The following is a 6,709-nucleotide window of genomic DNA, read 5'->3' as shown; positions in this document are numbered from 1 at the left end:
GGCCCAGCTGTGGAACCCCCAACCCCACAGGGCACATCCACAGGACTTTCCTGTGAGATGCTTGGCCCCACAGGACTGCACGTGGTGCAACAGACCCAGAGCCTGCTGTGAGAGACTGACCCCCACCTCCAGGGGACATGCTTACCTAGCCTGAGCATATACACCCGTGGGACTCTGTGCCTTCTGGGGGACCTTCACCACCAAGAGACCAGCTGCAGAGGATCAACAGAGTGGTGATATTTTCCTTATTCTGTCCCTGTCACTCTTTCTGTCCCCCCCACCTATTTTCTACTTCTTTCTTTCTTACTCTCTCTCTCGCTCTCATATTTACCATCAAATAAAACTCTTACTATTGTCACTGGCATATGGTCTCGTTTGCACCTTAATTCAGGCAGAGGCATTTCTAAGAACCTTAAAACTGGATCATAACAGACCCACAGCAAGGAGAGATGTGAGCAGCAGTCATCTCCCACAGTGCAGCTCCAGAAGCCTCTTCCCTTTGGCTTTGTGTCCAGCTGTAAAACTGCAACAACTTCCACCATCCTCATCTTCCTATTTCCACCTGATCCTCTCCAACACCTCTCCACCTCACTGAAGGCTGCCACAGAGCTCCTCTGCCTTCTCCAAGCCACTGCCATAAAGCCATAATTGTGCACTGGTACTTAGGGGGAGCTTTCACACACGCAGCTTAATTCACTTGGAAAGAGGACTAAAATATTAGGCCCTGACTCTGAAATAGGGAATTTCTCTTGGTGGCCCTTAGACCTCAGAGACAAACTGACCACACAGAACGATGAGGCAGCAGACCAGAGCCCCTGAGCCCATCCTGTGACACGCAACACTCCTCCTGTGCCCCACTCTGATCACAGCACTGTGCTGAACCCTTCCTTCACCCCCAGCTCTGTCTGTCTAGGGGAACAACGTCCTTATTCCTAGAGGGATGTTGACCAAATCATAAAGATGTAATGACATTGTCTGGGCTGACACGCTGATCAATGCCTTTCATGCAAAATTATGCTTTCTGCAACTAATAAATATTGATCCTTTTTGTTCCTGTGCAGCACTGCAATCAAGAGTGACTTAAATGTCTGCCAGCACTGAGTTTCCTCCATCGTTTTCCGGCCCCCAGCTCCCTGGCAGCATCCCTCTGCATTTCCTACTGACACTGATGCCAGTGCCTGATCCCAAGGAGGGCACAGCACTTCCATGAACATCCACCCCCCTCTGTTTTTCTGTCCTTTGAATGGTACTTGTGTTACAGGGGTTCATGGGAAGCGGTGGAAAATAAATGGAATTGGAGGGAGTGCTGGAGAAGGGGAGCAGGGTCATGATCTGGGCACATTTGGGATAATAAACAGGAGGAGCCAGGCCAAGTGCAGAACAAATAGAAACATTTACAACTGCTTGGCACGGGAATACATAAGTGCTAATGTGCTTGGTTCAGACTCCTTAAATCAAAGCTCTGGGCTCTGCAGCCAGCGCCTGCTGACAAACTTTGCTGGACACAGGGGTCCATTCAGCCATCAGGAAAGGCTGGGCTCCATGTGGCAGCAGTCCTGCTCTACTTGCTCCTCTTCTGGAGAGGGGTCAAGCAGGACCCTGCCCTTCACACCCACTTGGCTCCCTCAGCTCCACACCGCAGTGCCCAGCAGCTGCCGCCCCGGCCGCTCCTGCCCGCACACGGGATCCCAGAGTGATGTGATGGCACCCCTCGGGTTGGGTTCCAGGACCCTCTTTTCTCCAGGTCTCACTCCATTGCCTCTTGTCCTCCCACCTCCCCACCCCCAACGGGAAGAAGAGCCTTTTCCTGTGTCCCAGGAGCGCAGAGAAGGGAGCTGCAGTGGAGAGCACGAGGTGTGAACTCAGAGCTGGGGCTGCAAATGGATTGATGATGACAGGCAGAGGCCTGGCTTCAGTCACTGCTGCCTGGCAGCCAGGCACTGACTGCATCTGTGCACTACACATATTTTGGGAGCACACTGCCTTCCTTTGCTGAAGGATTCAAACCCATCATGAGCAGAGTTCAGCTGCAACAGTGAACCACAAAGCAGGAAGGGCCAAAGGTCCACAGTGCCCTGTACAACCTCAGTGAAAGGTGTCCTGCTCTCTTTACCTTCCCCATGCAGACAGCAGAGTGCTGAGAAGGCTTTTAAGGCAAAAAATCTACAGATAAATACATTGCCTCTGGATTACAGAGCTTAAAATTTGATGGCATCTCCCCCAGATTGTGAATAGGTTCCCCAAAGAGCTCCCTCAGTCCTGAGACCCTCGCTTCCCCATTCCCCTCCTGGGAGAATTGGAGAGGCAAAGGGCTGCTGTTCCAGCAGATTTGCAGGAGTGGGAGTTGAAGAATCAATGAAGCTCTGAAAGCCAGTGGGGAAAGTCATTCTGCACCCTCCTGACACCAGGAATAAATGATTCAGCGGGAAAGGAAAAAAAATACAACAACCCTCAAATGAGGCTGGAATTACCCTCTGGAGAGATATTTCATCTTGAGGAATTGTGTTTGCTGCAGTGTTCATCTCACTGAGCCACAGCAAGGCTTTAATATCCAGCAAAAGGTCAAACCTAAATGGGAATTGCCAGAGCCTACCGGAGCTCCTGCCTGCACACACGCTCCCAACCCTCACACGGAGCAGCTACGCCCACGCCAAGGCCTGAAACTGGGAATGGAGCTGAGCTGGACCACGTACGGATATCTCCCTCCCTGAGAGGATCCCAGACACAGCTCAGCCCTGCACTCAATCCCTTTGGATGGGTACAAAAGGAACAGACCTGCCTGCCTGCCTGGGTGTCTTGAGCAGGGGGGTTTGGGGAGAATGCTTCCAGATGTTTCCGCCCAAGGGATCTAAGTGACTGTAAAGGAAGGTGGGGTTTCAAGGCACCTGAGGGCTGCAGGGGCAGCTGTCAGCCGTTCGAGTCCAGCGTGGTCTGCAGGGCTGTGGGAGCTCTCTCCTCATGCCCAGCAGCTCCCCATGGACAGACAGTTCTTCCCACTTTTCCCACTTCTGCTCTGGCACTGCTGCTGTCTCCCTCCACCCACACATCTGCTCAGCCTCTCCTTGGTGATTTGCACTCTTCTTCCTTCCCTCCGACTCAGCTCTGCTCTCTGGGAGTCTGGTGTCGCTATCCCAGGCTGTAGCAGGGTTCCAGGGATGAATTAGGCAGACAGGAGGTGAAGGCAGAGGTTCCCAGGGAGCTTCCTGTCACCTCTACACCCTGACAAAGGTGAGTATCCAAGAGAAGGAGGGAACTGAGCCCTTCCTGTAACATCCACCCTCCTCCCAAGAGGGCACAACACCCGTCAGTGAGCTGAGCTGAACAGAGGGGGGCTTTACCTAAAGCAGGGCTGAAAAATCTGTTTGAGCTTTGAGATTTATAGCAAAACTGGTCCCATGCTACAGGCTAAATCCAGACCCTGCAAGGAAACGGAAAGATTTTGGGAACAATCCTGACAGCCCTGAGCCTTCCACCAGCCACCTCAGTCATCCCACACGAGCTGGAGCTCTCCTGCTTTCCTGTTCAGGACCGTATCAACATCTACCAATGCATCTTCATCCTGCCCAGCAATTCCAGCTGTCCTTTCAGCCCTTCCTGACAAGCAAGGTGCCATCCATGCTGGGCAACACGCTGGTTTCTGCGCCGGTCTGGGTGACCATCCACTGGGGATGAAACTACCACTCTCACTTCCACTTGTGACTCCAGCCAGATTTCACTATGTACAGAGAGATTAAATTTCCCTAAGGTTAACACAAGATAATTTTTTGTACAAATATTTACAGTTAGAGCTCACCAGAAAATCAACAGGATTCTGCTGGACAACACTCAACTATCCACATCTCCCAAAGGCAAACAGGGTTTTTATGTGGTATTTAAAGCATCCTGAGCCATCCAGAATGAAGCCCTCACAATTGTTCCTGGGCCAGGCTGGGTCTGTGCCATACATCCATGCCTCTGAGGGAAGCAGGAAAAACTTGCTGGCCTTTTCTTCCTAATAATATGCCCACATGGACACAGCCAGAGCAGGTCACCAGCCTCTCACATGGTCACACAAACAGAGGAGGTGGAGACCATTCCGAACTGCATCCAGCAGCCACATACTTGGGAAGCCCATGCTGTGGAAAATGGGGTCAGATTGCTTCTCCCCATGTTTGGCTTCGTGGAGCTGTTTGTGTCTCCTGGATGCAAGACTTCCCTGGCAACAAACCAGAGCTGTCATTTGGAGATCTTGTCCTTTCTACCCAGGATGTTTAAATTCAAGCCTCAAACTTGTGGTTGGCAGGGAACGGGGGCAAACAAAGAGCCAAACATTCTGCTGTCAGCTCCTGACTGCCCGGCCTGCAGCAGTTATCCCTCCTGTCCATGGGGAATGCCAGAGTACAGAGGCAGTGGCTCGAGGGCCTGTCACAGATTTAAGCTGCTCAGACTTACAAGACAAAATTTAAAGAACCCAGCAGACAGTAAGTGCACTGAAACATTTGGGCTTTGCTCCCTCGTCTACAGGGTCTGTTGTTTCACAAGCAGAGGGAAGGTGGAACTCACCTACAGCTGCACTAAACATCTGGGGCTACAGGAACATCCCCTGACTGCTTCTAAACCTTTTTTGCTGCTCTCCCAACCCCGACCCTCTTTTTGACATGTCAGCCTCTACTTGAGGCTCCCTCCTGAGACTGCTCCTGTCTGCTGTGTGCACACCTGAGGTTTAATGAGTTTCTGTTTGGGAAGTTTTCTGGGAGGGAAGTTTGACAGAGCTGCTGTGGCAGGTGCAGAAGCTCAGGTGGAAATTGCCCCCTCCCTCCTCTGCTCCTTTCCAAGGGCTAAGAGGGAAGCCAGGTACAGGCTGGATCTCTGCATGAAGAGCCCTGAAGGGAGCACAGGCATCCTCAGATGTTACTCCCACCAAGCTGATTTAACAGCCTCCTTTCCCTAGGTGGACAATCAGCTTTCCGAGGGAGCCAACGACTTTCTGAGGCTTTTCTAACAGGCAGTGCTTTTCTGGGATGAAGCTCCTGCCTTTGAAGATGTCTGATCTCTCCCAGTGCCCTGGGGCTTTCTGCTCACTCTGTTCTCCCACACAACCACGTCCTGCAAAGGGCATCCCATGCCAGCTTCCCTCTCTGCTGGATGCAGAAACATTTCCATGCAGCCACAGTGTTTGTGTATGGTCCCCTCAATCCACCAGGCTCACAGGGAGCTCAGGAGTGCACACAACTCCTTCCTCTTGGTTGTCACCGCCGTCCCCTCTGGCCAGGCAAGCTCCAGCCCTACAGCTGGCAGGTCAGCCCTCCCTGTGCTGCTGAAAAAGAGAGCACAGAGGCGAGGGGAATGCAGACAATATCCTAAACAAATCTGCTGTTTACAAAGTCCCCTGTAAACTGTTTACATTGCTGGGCAGAAAGCATGGAGGAACAGCAGCTGGAGCGTGCTCTTCCCAGTGGGAAGAACTCCACTCCTGTTTGCTCCACTGCTGCGGGAGGGAGTGGAGCTGATGCACATCTGGAAAGGGTGCAAAGGCATGAGAGAAAAGAAGAGGCAGCAAAACCCCAGCACCAGCCACTCCTCCAGCCTGCCAGGAGCTCCGGCTACCTCAGCACTGCCTCCCAGAGCACACTCTGAGGCAGGTGGCCTGTCCCTGGGGTGCAAGGGGACAGGGGAGAGCCAACCTCAGGCTCCAAGCAGTGCCTGTGGTGGTGAGGCTGAGCTATTCCCTGCTGCCAGAGGAAGCATCCTGAAGGAGCCAGTCCTGAAGCTCCCCTGGAACCACTTGGCTCTTGGGCTGCGTGAAGAGCCTTGTGACTCTCACCCCTCAGAAATGTGGTGTGTAGTGCCTCCTGCTCTATTCTATCCATGGTTAAACATGGGGCCTCAGGAATACCAGCAAGAGCATTGCAAAGTGCTGGCATAAAACAAAAGCCTCAGTGTGCCTCTAATCTCCTTGTTTCCTGGCCATGGAAAGTTCTTTGAAGTGCCTGTGCAGTGCTGGAAGCCCCATGACCCAGCTGACCAGCACAACATGGGCCAGTGGCACAGCATGACTGAGCCCTGGCTCTGAGGGAAGACATGGAAGAGTTAAACCTCAAACACCCTGGATCAGTCCCCTTCACACTGGAAGGTTGGTTTTGTTACTTGAGCAGGACGTGAGAAAACACAGCCTGCACTCAAGGAAGGTGGTAAGTGCTGTGAGCCCAGAAACAGTCCCAGAGGGCAGCTGGAGCAGCAAGGATGGGGAAACATCCTCCCTACACATGATATGGCAAACCCTGACCTGCTGGTTGGAAAGGAATACAGGTACAATGATTAAACAAGCATAAAGAAAGTGGGCAAACTCAGGCTGCCCAGAGCAGCTGTGGCTGCCCCTGGATTCCTGGCAGTGTCCAAGGCCAGGCTGGATGGGGCTTGGGGGACCCTGGGCTAGTGGAAGGGGTCCCTGCCCGTGGCAAGGTCTGGAATGAGATGATCTTTAAGGTCCCTTCCAACCAAAACCAGCCTGTGATTCTACGGATACAGGTACAATGATTTTTAAAATAAAGGAAGTGGTCAAGCTCACCCATTTGGTGTGAAGGGCAGGCAGGGACACCACAGTGCTCCGTCAGCAAGGGGTAAGGGATGTTCATCCACATTTACTCTCAAACACAGAACAACTCCACTCTCAGCACTTCACCCTCCACCCAGCTGGTCTTCCAGGGCCCAATTGTGTCCCTTTGCTGAG

The 6,709-nt window shown here is 52.6% G+C and overlaps 1 long non-coding RNA gene across 15 annotated transcripts in view; it reads right to left on the bottom strand.

The window, feature by feature from the left end:
- The window catches only part of LOC108445929, an 82,393-nt gene that overhangs the window by 48,388 nt on the left and 27,296 nt on the right, over positions 1-6,709 (bottom strand). The window contains exon 1 of one of the 15 annotated variants that reach the window (XR_001860970.1): positions 6,548-6,703. The exons of the other annotated variants lie outside the window; for them this stretch is intronic. This is a non-coding gene — a long non-coding RNA (uncharacterized LOC108445929). Of the gene's footprint in view, positions 1-6,547; positions 6,704-6,709 lie in introns of those variants that run through there. 15 annotated transcript variants of the gene reach the window in all.

This window comes from Corvus brachyrhynchos, unplaced genomic scaffold (genome assembly GCF_000691975.1).
Source record: "Corvus brachyrhynchos isolate BGI_N302 unplaced genomic scaffold, ASM69197v1 scaffold164, whole genome shotgun sequence".
In the NCBI taxonomy this organism is placed as follows: Eukaryota; Metazoa; Chordata; class Aves; order Passeriformes; family Corvidae; genus Corvus; species Corvus brachyrhynchos.
The sequence above is the reverse complement of the archived record's forward strand: the minus strand, read 5'-3'. Positions and strand labels throughout refer to the sequence as shown.